Genomic DNA, 15,084 nt, shown 5'->3' on the forward strand with positions numbered 1-15,084 from the left:
GGATATGATACCGATTTAAGGCTCTGTCTGGATATGAGACGGAGATATAAGGCTCTTTGGGTTTTCAACTTACAAATGATGTCATTATTAATGTTGTACAAATACTTGCGTGAACATTAAGTTAACAAATTATACATATATATCACAGTGCGTGCAACCGTTTTATTGGAGTATGTCCAATTTGAAAGAATCGTGATAGGTACCGACTGCTGACGGAAATACATTCAACGCTGGATTTCGAGATCTATTGGGTTGATAATGAATCTGAATAATTCTTATCTGGTTGTCCTAATATATTTGAGACTTAACATGTTCAATATGCCTATTTAAACTACTTCGTTTTAAGCTCACCTTGGCCGAAGGGCGGGTGAGCTTATGCAACGATGCAGCGTTCGTCGTTTTGTTTGGTTTGGTTGATTTAGTTTAACGTCCTATTAACAGCTAAGGTCATTTAAGGAAGGCCTCCCTTGCGTGCGACATGCATGTGTGTGGTGAGTGCGTATGTGTGTTTTTGGAGGCTGCGGTATGTTCGTGTTAAGTCTCCTTGTGATAGGCCGGAACTTTTGCCGATGCGTTCGTCGTCCGTCTGTCGTCAGGCGTCCGTCAACATTACCTTTAAATCCCTACTAGTCGAGAACGCCTCAGTGGATTTTGATGAAATTTGGTCTAGAGCATTATTTGGGATCAAACGTTGTATAAACGGATGGCGTGGCTTCCGTGGGACCGGAGGAATGGGGCCCAATAGGGGAAATTGAGTTAAGTCCTATAATCCCTACTAGTCCTGAACGCTTGAATGGATTTTGATGAAATTTAATCTGGAGCAATATTGGGCAAAGGGGATCAAACGGTGGATAAACGATGAGTGTTGCACCCCTGGGGCCGGAAGGGTGGGGCAATAGGGGAAATTTTAAATTGCTACTTGTTTAAACCCTTGAGATCCCCATCCGATAACCATATATAGCATTGCTGGACATCAAGAGAAAAACACAATCATGTTATAGATATTTCCCCGCCCCTAGGGACTTAGTTTCTTTGGTATATCTTTGAAACCATTGAGATCCCTACCCTGCAAACCATGTACATGTATAGCATTGTTGCGCATAAAGAGATAAACACAATTATGATGTAAAATTGGCCCTTGGGATTTTCCCTAACCATAGGGACTTAGTTTCTTTGATATATCTTTGAAACCATTGAGATCCCCACCCTATAACCATATATAGCATTGTTCGACATAAAGCAGATAAACACAATCATGATGAAAAATAGACCATGTGGTCTTTTCCCACCCCATAACCATATATATCATCATTTGACATCAACAAGGTATTAACAAATAGAACATGAACATTAGTTTGATGTTTGGTCAAATCCAACCAGATGAGCGATACAGGCCCTATTGGCCTCTTGTTCACCTTGAGAGTGTAACATAACTTTGATTGGAGACAAATTTACACAGTATGAATAATCGATGTAGCTTTTACTAGTGGGGTGACACCTAAAGGAGTGTCACAGAAAGAATGAAGTGTAGTTAGGGAAGATAACTCTGGATGAGCACGAAAGACAGAAAAAATAAATGCTGAGGGTGATACAGAAATGTCCGTCTTGAGTTCAGAGGTTCCATGCACGAGTCCTGGTTTACATCAAAATCGTTCAATGTCAATATTTCGACCAATAAGAAGCATCAGCGTGGTTATATGGCAATGAATCCCATGTGGTTGAATTCGAATTCCCCTATTTACAAAAATGTACCATTTTGCATCCAAATCCATTGTCTAAACTTCGACCAATCGGAAGCCTTGGAAATGATACCGATGCAATGGAATTTGCAGTCCAAAATACCAATACATACCATATACCAATGGTAATCGAAATCAAAGAATATCTAAATTTTCACCAGGCAGAGGCAAATAAGTCTGCTGCGGCCATCTTGGCTGACCGATCGGAAAATAAAAGATCAGTTGCAAACCCCATGACCTTGAAGAACATTTGTGTCATTTTTTTTTTAAGTGGGACACTAAATAGATTATTGGTTATCTTATAACACTGGTAACCCCAAAAACCTTTATTTCCTTTCCTTTAGCATAAATACCTTCACTTGCTCTTAATTTCCTCACTTTCACTTAATTTTCTCACCTGCACTTAATTTATTCGCGCGACATTTAAAACTCTCAAATACGTTTAAATATTAACACTGGCGAGAGGAAATTGAAGGTTTGCGGGTTACCACTGTAATTATTTTCATAATTCTTCAGTCTTCTGGAATATGACACATTAATTGATTATGAGACATCAATTGGCATCTATGCAAGCATACGTTAGGGTCTCTCGTGTGTTGTTGTTCAGTGAGGTAGTCACCCACTACTATAAGGAGACCCAGCCTCAAAACGATCCTGATTGCAATATATACACGTGGTGATGAAACAACTAAACAATCAACCCTAAGTTCATCTTAGTATCAGATGTACTCGCGGTATTCTAATCGATAAATAATTACATATACGATCAAAGATAAAAACAAATGTCATGCATATTATTATGATGTCAAAATCAGGGCTTCTAGGGACCACAGAACAAAATCAAAAATAGATTGTGGGTTTTTCCCGTTTGGGCAGAAGATTTAATAGGAAGGTGAATGCATCCGGGCCTACTGATTGGATATTTAGGTGACTGGTGACGTAACATCATCCACCTCTCGATAAAATACGACCCTTTTTCAAAACCCTATTGTGGCCGTTCTATGAAAGATATAGAAAAACTAAAGATACGCTTTTCTTCAGAACTATCTCTTCTTGTTAAGTTTGGAGTTTCAAATTTTTGGATTGAATCGCTGATTTTTAAGGACCGGTTAAACAGAAGCTACCGGTCAAAGTGACGATTTTGGCATGTTTGACCCAAAATATCTCATAAATACGAATTTCCACAGGGATACCATATACATCCAGACCTAGATCGAGCCGAGTTTTACAATGGTTCAAAACCCTATCAAAATTGTATGTGTCATTTTTTCCACCCCCAAATCGCTACAATAGCCGGCAAAAATCGCGAATTAGCACATACTATCATTACGTTCCGTAAGGAACGATAACGAGTTATCGGCCCTTACTACACTTCATTCTTTACTCAATAAAATGTTCATGTCTGTGTTGTTTCACTTTATATCCCCCTCGTTTGTGTTTGTATTAAAAGCATGGTTTTGTTTACGCGTCCTTACTAGTGTATTTATCATACGTACTGAGTGTATAAACAACAGAATACTGACATCATAAAGAAACCGTAATTTTACCTATAAAATCGCGAAAGGGGGGCAACAAACGTTTAAACATTATACATGTGCATGGAGGTCATTGAAAGGGTGTAAAGGAATAAGACAAGGGGTTTAATACAAGTCGTAATTCAACTTAATTGTAAGCTGTCCGTATGTTTACTTTCTTAGAGGAGATACTGAATATTACACTTACAAATGGAATCAGGAAGGGTACTGATTTAACATTACGTTAAGATTATTTTAGAAAACTTCTCCATAGGCCAAAATTTTAATATTCAGGTCACGAAAAATAAAACACCCGGGTGTACAAGTTAAAGAGATTATATTCATTTAGGCTATCCTTATTGTAAACCTATGTCATAGAAAAAGATTTTTTGATTTCAAAATTTAATAACTTACTTATTTCTTTCCATTCCCTGACCCAACTTTGATTCAGAGATTGATAATTAAGAAATGAACGAAGTAGGAAAAAACTACAGAAGCCCTTGACTTGTATGCTAAACAATTTTGCGATGAAACGACATACTTTGTAAAATTAAAGAAAGTAATTTGTTTATACGACTAATTATTTCGATAAAACGAAATAAAATAAGTGTGTTGCATATCAGTCAATTGGCTCCATCAGAAACTCCTATGAAAAATTATATAGAAGTAGGACTGAAATTGATTCACATGTATATATTGATCATTATTTTTTAAAATCACTTGGTTAAGCAATATGTGAATCAGCAAGAGAGCGTGCTGTTAAAGAAAAATTACTTAAGGTGGATGTTCCTTTTATTACATAAATTAAGGTGTCAAGGGACTCCAAAATACAATGGTTTCAGAACCGAATACAACACACCATCATACCTATAGATACAATATTTCAGTATCGAATACAACACAGTATCATACATATAAATACAATGTTTTCAGTACCGAATACAACACAGTGCGCAGCACGAGTGAAAAATATCTAAATATTAGCCACACGAGTGAAATATATTTGGTATTACTGAAGACACTGTTAGATATTCTGTTTATTACATTTGTTATCAACGAAAAACTTACCCCATATGCTAACTAGGCCTACAGCTATAATTTGTAAACACAAAATGTAGTTCCCCCTGTCCAGGTGCTGAGATATATGTCGGGCTTTCTGATTGGTCAATTATTTTGATATTTTCTAATCATTAATTTGATTGGTCAAATCAGCAAAAGTGATATTTTTCACTAGTGATCAATATGATATTTTTCACTAGAAAATATCACTTTTATATAATGAATAATTTTTGATATTTCACTTATAAAAATGTAATAAAACACAGTATCATACATATAAATACAATGTTTTCAGTACCGAATACAACACAGTATCATACATATAAATACAATATTTCAGTATCGAATACAACACAGTATCATACATATAAATACAATGTTTTCAGTACCGAATACAACACAGTATCATACATATAAATACAATATTTCAGTATCGAATACAACACACCATCATACCTATAGATACAATATTTCAGTATCGAATACAACACAGTATCATACATATAAATACAGTGTTTTCAGTACCGAATACAACACAGTACCATACCTACTTCAAAATGCAATCTCAGCAACAGCGCAATAGAAACTATATACATATTTTGTAATTGTCAGGAAAGTAAAAAAATCAACACAATGGATAGTATTTGTTTTACACTTGACAAACATACATTTATACACACTGAATCTAAAATCATTTAGTAATATCAATGATCCACAAGGAAAAAATACCTACAATCTGTGTCATTCTATACACAAAATATTACATATTTACAATATTATTTATCTAAAAATACAAGAAAATGTTCACAAATAAGCTACAAAAATACTTATCATATAGGTACAAAATGACAAAATAAAACCTTGGCTCAAAACCTTTGATGACAATTTCACCACATTATGCAAGGAGTAGGCTCTAATTTTGATAAGTGAAAGGAACAAAAGTATTGTTTTGTTTTTGTGCCTTTGTTTTTCTTATCTAGTAAACTTTTGGTGACCCCCTTTGTTCCTTTACTTTTATTATATAGTAAACTCCTGGTGACCCCTTTGTTCCTTTACTTTCTTATCTAGTAAACTCCTGGTGACCCCTTTGTTCCTTTACTTTCTTATCTAGTAAACTTCTGGTGACCCCTTTGTTCCTTTATTTTTCTTATTTAGTAAACTTCTGGTGACCCCCATTGTTCCTTTATTTTTCTTATTTAGTTAACTCCTGGTGACCCCCTTTTCCATTTATTTTCTTATCTAGTAAACTCCTGGTGACCCCCTTTGTGCCTTTGTTTTTCTTATTTAGTAAACTCCTGGTGACCCCCTTTGTTCCTTTATTTTTTCTTATTTAGTAAACTCCTGGTGACCCCCTTTGTTCCTTTAGTTTTCTTATTTAGTAAACTCCTGGTGACCTTTCTTTCTTTACTTATCCAGTTTTAGAAAACTATATTTTGTTCAAATAAGTTGTAAATAAGTTGAGTGAAACTATCATAAATCAATGTACTTGGTCCATGTACTTTAGTGTTATTATCAGAGGCTACTGAAAATAATATTTGAAACAGATGAAAAGTGATTACCTGGGGATATAAGTACATATAGATTTATATATGGAAAAGTCGAATCATATCCAGTCTCACTTGATACGATCTATAAATATCGAGTTGTTGAGATCTTGGTTCATTATTTTCATTTTATTTTATTTTGACCTTAGCTTTCAATATATAAAAACCCAAGCATGTTAATAGTAATTGTTTTTGCAGTGGGATATTGATACAGAAATGTATACCTAATTAGTATATGATGTACATAATGTTCTTTTCTAAAACAAAATTATTTTCAACATAAACCGATCGAAATTGAAGTTTTATATTTTCAGGTTAGATTAATTGATTGCATTAAATATAGCACTTTGGGGGCGGGGGAGGGGGGTCAAATTGATATAATGGAGAATGTGGAATATATACACTGACACAAGGGAAATATTCTAAGAAATTGAAAACAATTTTGATATAATATACTTATATGCATTAATGTACAAATGAACATATAACACATATTTGAATATGTATATAGGTATACAAATATAGATGTATGTAACATTACAAATTCTCGGTATGGAGAATATGTACCTGACAAGCAAATGCGTCAGTTCTTGAATGTTGAAAGAGAGCCCTTCTTGTGTGAGGACGCCTATTGTATATATAATTGGGACTTATCCCAGGGGTACCAAACCCTTGTAGTCCATTTATCTTTCCACGGAGAAAATAGATGTTCCACATGCATGTTTTGGGTTTTTTTCATGAATAACGCCGCTTTTTATCGTTTCTTTGTTTGGCTGATATACTCATACCACAGAGAAAAAAGTCCACCAAAGTCATTATACATGTACATCGGGTTTTTTTGTTTGTTTTTTGTTGTTGTGTTTTTACAAACTGATTAAATGAAAATGATATTTTTCATATATTTATGATGTAACATTCACTCTTTTTTCTTGACTTTTCCATGACTTGTTTTTTTCTTTTAAACACATGCCATGGTAAAAATTATACACCCGATTATTACACAAAAAACTCAGGTTAAGAAACATTCCTTGTAAGCTTGATATGTTTTCAATAATTATCAGAAAGATTTCAGATTGAACAAATACGGCAATTATTCCAATAATCCAACTAAAACCCATAATCGATGAAATTTTAATTAATGTCAGGTTTAAAGATTTGTAAGTGCCAGTGTTGCTGGTCTTTGCTGTAGTATGTACATAGCGGACAATTGAAATAAACAATATCATATTTCCGCACTGACACAACGATATCGGTAGGATAAAAGCCAGAAGCAAGGCATGAATATTTGAAATGAAACAAATTTTCCCGCCATACCAGTTTTCTGTAGGTCTTAACAGAAAATTAAATATTTTTGTACACACAACAATACAAATATTTAACGTGAAGCCAAAAAAAATATATTTTACTGTTTGCGAGTTTCTTTTGGATTTGCTTAATGTTACCAGGCTTCTAATTTCCGAGTTAAGACGGAAAGAACAAAGAAACATGAAAATAAATGTACCGATCCATACAGAATGATGTAGTACACCAATCCATTCACATAAATCTGTGGGTATTGTGATACGAGACATCAACAAGAAACTAGTTTGGGCAAACAGTAAATACAGCATTAATACAAACAAAAGTTCAGACTTTCCCTGTCGTAAAAATGGGATGACACAATACTGTACCAGAGCGTTTATCAGTGATATGATTGATAAACATGTACAGATCGTATTGGCGACATACCTGTAATAGCTCATGCTCGCATTAATTACATTGACGTCTTTATATTTAGACAGAAATGTATCTAAACAAAGAAAATAACTTTCAAACATAAATATAACATCTGCCGATTCAATAATTGTTCCATTTAAAACGAAGAACGGTTGATATATTGTCCTATTCAGCAAGTTTGAGTCATTGATGTCCGAATAATTATCAAGAGGATGTACCGTCACTGCCGGACATGGCAGTGATGTATCATGTAGAAACTGATTTGCTAAATACGAAGGATTTGTGAGCGACTCGTTGCATTCACAAAAAGATTCCATGACGCTGTCTATATGTTTGATATAGATCCCGTTTGATAAATTGTATTGATATTTCCTGTATGTATCTATAACCATTAATCTGTTATATTCATAAGATGCATTATTGTTAGGATTTTCTTTAACCATACACTTGAATTGAATCAATGAACAAGGTTTCATAGAGGTCACGTGATACCCTGGGATGATCGTGATCGAGTTTGTCCAACGGCAGAAATCATGCACCGATGGTAATATTAGAATGTTTTTTAATTTCTCCTTCGATGCTTCCAATATCTTTAGATTGAATTCATTGATTGAGTCGTTCAGAAAGCCGTTTGATTCGAACAGAAGATCTAGTATCATTCCTGTTGTTTTGTATTGAACAGAAACACACGTACCACCTGATGGTTCCATGTCGGTAGGGCAGTACAAGGTCAGACAGCCAATCTGATGGATAAAAAGAATTTGTAACCAGGAACAAAATTAAATTTTACTTCTTCGTAAAACTAAGACAAAAAAACAATAGTTTTCAATTTAACAGTTATGGCTTGAATAAAGCAGATATGAATCATGCTGATACGACATTGTCAATTTGGAATAAAATAAAATATGGCATATCTTATCGAAGGTTGTGAGTAATGAATTCATAAGATAATATTGATTATAGTCAATGTATATGTATAAATCATAAAAGGCTTTGTTAACCGGAAAGGAATGCAATTTCTCACCTTATCAGAGAGGTATATTTCCGTTTCGCTACACTGTATCTTACTTTCATGTGTAACAAAAAGGCCGGAAATATCAATCAGATTACTGATTGTTACTCCGACTTCCTCCGTTGATTGACTGTTTGTATCTAAACATCCCCACATACCACTATCAAAGGAAATGAAGCCATATTCAGCGATTAAGCATTGTAAGTTTCTGTAAATTCCAAAGTTTTCAAAATAATGAAGCCGAAATAAAAATGGACTGAAAACGCGGTTGTTACAAGATGTCTTGTTCAACTCTTTCATGACGTTCCATAACACATACTCGAATTGATGTGAACAATACCGGGCATTGACATTTTTCGAAGGTTCCAGTCGGTAAAGACAATAATTACTATTTATTTGCAACATTACTGCATCTTTTAGTGAAGATGTCGGTCGAATGTCATTTAAATAAAAACGTTTTTGGCATATTACATTCAACAACCACGGGATCCAATGATATACACCGTGACACAATGCACATTGTCGATTCTTGAACGTCACATTGGTGTTTATGTCAAACACGGGTAACAGGTCGAGGAAGTCAGTATGGGTGTTATTTTCACATTTCTTCTTTACGTCATCATCCCATTTCCAAGTCGTTGGACAAGATGACACCATAAAGGCTCCACGTCTATTGGAACGAGTTTCCTTAAATGATGTTTGTTCACAAGTTGTCTCCCCAAGGAACGGAATCGGCGATTTATCCAGTGTTGTCCCATCTCGGGATATATCATCTGCATCAAAGCAGCAGTCGTCGTAGTATGTACATAAGCGGTCACAGCGGCATATATTGTTTTGCTTACTTTCACAAGAATGATACCTACCATGGCAGGAATTATAGGAGGATTGCGATTCGGTGCTTGATACTCTATACAATCCCGATATTAAGGGGAAAATGGTGAAGCCTAGAAGCGACATTTTACCCCCAATTTGTCCTGCAGTCGAATCAAGAATGCACGTCAAGTATACATGGATGCGAAAAAATCATGATGTTATTATCATTCTGAAACTGAACGTGATAGCAAAACACACAACTGATATTAAAGTGACATTAAGCTAGCATAATGGGTCAATAACCTATTACATAACCGAGATGAAATTAGTTCCACAGCCATTTGTTAAAAAACCTTTTATGCAACAGTAATATTAATGTTTACACCACTGGAAGTAGAAGGTCAGCTTTTTTCCCGAAGAAAACATTCGCTACAAATCACATCACATCGCTTCAACTTGCGCTGTTTGTTTGTTGTTTTTTTCTGGGGAATTATCAACAAAAACATAACAATATTATTCGTTGTTTTTCCACAAATCTGTTCCATGTTATATGTCTATGTGTGACTGAAATTTACTTGTGTCTTCGTAAGGGGGCTGATAGCCTCAAAGATTCGTCCATTTACTTGTCTGTACTGTCTTCATTACTTCGTTACTAATTCTCCATTTGTAGTATAATACGCATCCAGCGAACGACTGTTTGTTAGGATCCAGTACCTTTATTGGACAACACCGTCGTTATTACTTACTATATCCTATATACTGTATATAACGCTGAAATGGCACGTGCTTCGTCAGAAAAGTTGGAGACTCCTTCTGGTAGACGAACTGAAGTGCAGGAATTAGCAGTACAGCAGGCTACAGCCACTTTCGTATCTTCTTTGGAACCATCTGTGTTAAATGTGTTTTTGTTGGATAATTCGAAATACATTGCCGAAAGGAGGATTTATGTTCTTCATGCATTACGTTAGATTGACCTCACTCCTGTAACGTAAAGTTAATATCTAGTGTTTGTATGCCCCGTCGGCGAACATCGGAAATGTATTCAGCTTTGTCAGTCAATCTTATGAGTATGTGATGGTATTTTGGTTTGAATACTTGGTCAAAAGCAGCTGCAAACTGTAATGCTTGTATCTGTAAAAGTTTTTTCCCTTCTATATTAGGGAGATGGTTCATTTACTTCAAAGTACAGGTTATTTACAAGTGTTGTTCGAAAAGCTCCAAGGGCTAGACGAAACCTCTGGATATGGATTGGGGCAAGCATTTGCAAGGCAGACCTGTGCTCTGAGCCGTATACCATAGACCCGTAAACAAGGTTTGTTCCATTAAGTGATCTGATCGAGAAGCATTTCACGGTCCGCTCGCCAATCAATATGAGAAAAGATTCGTATAAAGTCCAATCCCTTGAAACACTTATCCTTTAGATACCGTATGTGAGGAGTAAAAGAGAGTTCCGAATAAAACATGACGCCAAGAAATTTTGTCTGTTCGACAAGAGGGTGTCAGATTTTGCGTTTCGGTTTCGGCAGAAATGCATGCACATAGTTCTGGATTTAGATCTGCCAAATTTTGTAATTTGTTTAAACTCTGTTGAAGTTGCGTATTCATGTTCTTAGATCTGTATCAGATCAAGAAGTCGTCCACAAATAACGATCCTTCTGTTGACTTACAAAGACATTTAACTATATCATTGATTTTAGGACCAAACTTTTAATCCGATAGGATTCCATTTTCTGTGTTACCGTTTCAAAAAAAGTTGAGTCGGCACAAACTTTCATGAGATGTAAAATTAGATGTAAAATATGAGAGGTCTACACGTACGCTAAGCTGATGAAGATCTTTTAGAATGCCATACTCCAAAGCAGTATAAAAGGCTGAAGATCGAAGAACATGGCAATAAGGTGTTCCATCTTGGCTCAAACCTCCCGAATATCTGTCTCTAGTGTGATGAGATGGTCATTTGTCCCTCCCCGCTTTCTAGATCCACTTTGAAATGGGGATATTAAATCTTTAGCCTTAAGAAATCAAACAAGTCTTATGTTTATCGTTCTTAGTTGTCCTGCAGGATGTATGTGGCAGAACTCTTCAGTGAGGTAGCACTATAAAATTGACATCAGACGTTCGCTAAAGAGACAATCCGAACATATCGCAGCAGCCTTTCAAAACACATACACATTCACCACCCGCATGTATCTCGCACACAGAGACGACTTTTTTTAAAGCTTGATCACTGCTGTTAGTAATCTTCGCTCAATATGAAACTATTCCGATAATTCCATTAAATATTATATCATGTTACACCACCAAGTGAAATGAAAATCCGCACACTAATCCAATCGCTTTGTTTTATGTTTTTGTTTTGTTTTGTTTTGTTTTTTGTTTTTCTTTAATCTTCTCTTAAATCTTTCCGAATTGCCTCCCCTGACACTTTTACCCTACAGGTGGATGTTAGCCCCTGTGAGAAAGGCTATCGGTACTATTCCCAGGACCTGATATACCTTACACTAAGCCAATCGCTTTAGTCAGAAAAGCTATCCCCAGATAGCTCCATTTCCTGTCAAGGGGTAAGAATTATACTTCGGATTTGGATCACAGTAATGTGCGACTGTAACGACTAATTACAACATAGATCTTATCATTTCTTTTAAATCTTTACCACAGTTGTCTCCCTTGACATTGCCTCCTTTCTATCCTATAGATGGGTGGTTTTCCCTGTGAGGAAGACCATGAGTAATGTTCCAAGGACCAACGCTATCAAAACTGAACGTATCGTCCACTGACGCTCTGACAAAGACAGGTATAGCTAGATCCGGTATAATGGACGGATAGCTAGATCCGGTATAATGGACGGATAGCTAAATCCGGTAAAATGGACGGAAAGCTAAATCCGGTATAATGGACAGATAGCTAAATCCGGTATAACGGACGGATAGCTAAATCCGGTATAACGGACGGATAGCTAAATCCGGTATAATGGACGTATAGTTAAACCTGGTATAATGGACGATTAGCTAAATCCGTTATAATGGACGGAAAGCTAAATCTGGTTTAATGGACGGATAGCTAAATCCAGTGTATTGGACAGATGGCTAAATCCGGTATAATGGACGGATAATTAAATCTGGTTTAATGGACGGATAACTAAATACGGTAAAATGGACGGATAGCTAAATCTGGTTTAATGGACGGATAGCTAAATCTGGTATATTGGACATATGGCTAAATCCGGTATAATGGATGGATAGCTAAATCCGATGTAATGGATGGATTGCTAAATCCGGTATAATGGACGGATAACTAAATCCAGTTTAATGGACGGATAGCTAAATCCGGTATAATGGACGGATAACTAGATCCGGTATAATAGACGGCTAGCTAAATCCGGTATATTGGACGGATAGCTAAATCCGATATAATGGACGGATAGCTAAATCCGGTGTAATGGACAGATGGCTAAATCCAGTAAAATGGACGGATGGCTAAATCCGGTTTAATGGACGGATAGCTAAATCGGGTATAATGGACAGATAGCTAAATCTGGTATAATGGACGGATAGCTAAATCCAGTATATTGGACAGATGGCTAAATCCGGTATATTGGACGGATATCTAGATCCGGTATAATGGACGGATAGCTAAATCCGGTATAATGGACGTATAGCTAAATCGGTATAATGGACTGATAGCTAAATCTGGTATAATGGACTGATAGCTAAATCTGGTATAATGGACTGATAACTAAATCCGATATAATGGACGGATAGCTAAATCCGGTATATTGGACGGATAGCTAAATTCGGTATAATGGACGTATAGCTAAATTCGGTATAATGGACGGATAGCTAAATTCGGTATAATGGACGGAAGGTTGGCATGCCAATACTCTACGACTCTTCGGTGAAATTACTCTTTGATTCGTCCCTGAATTTGGACCCCATTCAAGTATGTATCATTCGTAAAGCGTCCGACAGAAAACTGTTGTACCCTGTACTAATCATGGTATAGCTAATGTTCAGAGAATTTGCACGACTTCTATATTGGTATAAAAGGTGTAGATGTTTTATATTAAGCATGTTTTGATATATCAGGACCGACACAATAATCGTCAAACTTCAATAGATTGCAATTTACGAGTAAGAAGCAGATAGTTTAGGTGAATAGAAACCGTTAATGATAATTACGTTTGTAACCCAATACAGACAAAAAATATATCAATCGTCATTCTTCCATTTGATCACACATTTTGGTCGTTTGTATGTCATACAGAAACTGCTTTCATAGATATTAATTTGTGTTTGATAGAATCCTATTTTAATGGATACTGAGAGGCGTTTAATATTCATTTGATACAGTAGATACCTCTGAGCACTTCCACCATATGTCACATTTATATTATATCATAATATTACTCACTCAAACATGACAAAATACAAAGAGAAAACAATATGTATATTTGCATCGAGTCTCTAGAGATAGTAAAAGGAGCATAAGACTATGTGTTCCGGAAGAGTAGGCGTCTTCTGCTTCATCGACGACACCCGCCATACAAAATTAAGGTCAAATCCGTGTTCTCAAACTACACCCTACATACAAAAATAAAGGTCAAATCCGTGCCTCAAACTAAATCCGCCATACAAAAATATAGGTCAAATGCGTGTTCTCAAACAACACCCGCCATACAAAAATATAGGTCAAATCGTGTTCTCAAATTGATAACTAAAATGAGAAGTACTGCGGTGACAACATATGTAACAGACAGAATGAAATTCTTGGAGACCGCTAGTCAACATTCAAAATACTTTCCAGCCAAAGACTTATTCGATTTTAATACTGATTAAGGATAACCTTTATCTGTGACGTGATAAATACATATACTTAGTCTACTAGTATTACGCGCTAGAATACTGTAACATGTTAAACACCATAGGGAGTTTTTTGTTACTTTTCATCAAATTCATAATGTGTAATGTAGCCTGTTTTACATACGGCCATATGGAGTTTATCTAATCTGATGTAAAAATTCAAAAGGGTCATTTTGATGCTAGTTATTTGACCATTCTACTCTCCTCATTTCCCTCGATTTATCATGACGTCATTATTGTCACGTGATTTGTGATGTTTATAGTCTCAACAAAGATGAAATAAGTGTCCATTTTCCAAATGGTTCTTGTCCGTGCGAATACGTTTCAACTTTTAAGGACATCTCAATGAAAAGTGATGTGAAACTTAATCACCCACTGATGTAGTGCAGTGCACTGCCATTGGATCATCGTGACCTTGATCTCAAGGTCAAAGAAGTGCGAGTTTATCCAGGCCTTGATTTCTTAACCGTTGAAGATATCTTCACAAAACTTAAGCATACTTAAATTACCTGGAGCTAATGTGCAATTCACTACCATACGGTCACTTTGACTTATAATCACAGGTCAAAGGTCAAAGTGCACATATTTCTTACTATTTCTTATAGGCAATAATTTAACATTCAAACCGTTAAATATATTCTAATGAAAGTTGTTGTATACTTTTAGCACCCTATTTCCTTTAATGAATCATGTAATTTAATAAAGAAATTCGTTTTAACTAAATGTAAAGAAAGATTTATTTCATTGTCGCATTATTGTTAGTACGAATGTGTTTCGGATATACCCGTCTCTGGTTTCAGAGCTTTTTTTTTATTTTTGCAATGCATT

Source organism: Pecten maximus, chromosome 3, assembly GCF_902652985.1.
Source record: "Pecten maximus chromosome 3, xPecMax1.1, whole genome shotgun sequence".
Classification (NCBI taxonomy): Eukaryota; Metazoa; Mollusca; class Bivalvia; order Pectinida; family Pectinidae; genus Pecten; species Pecten maximus.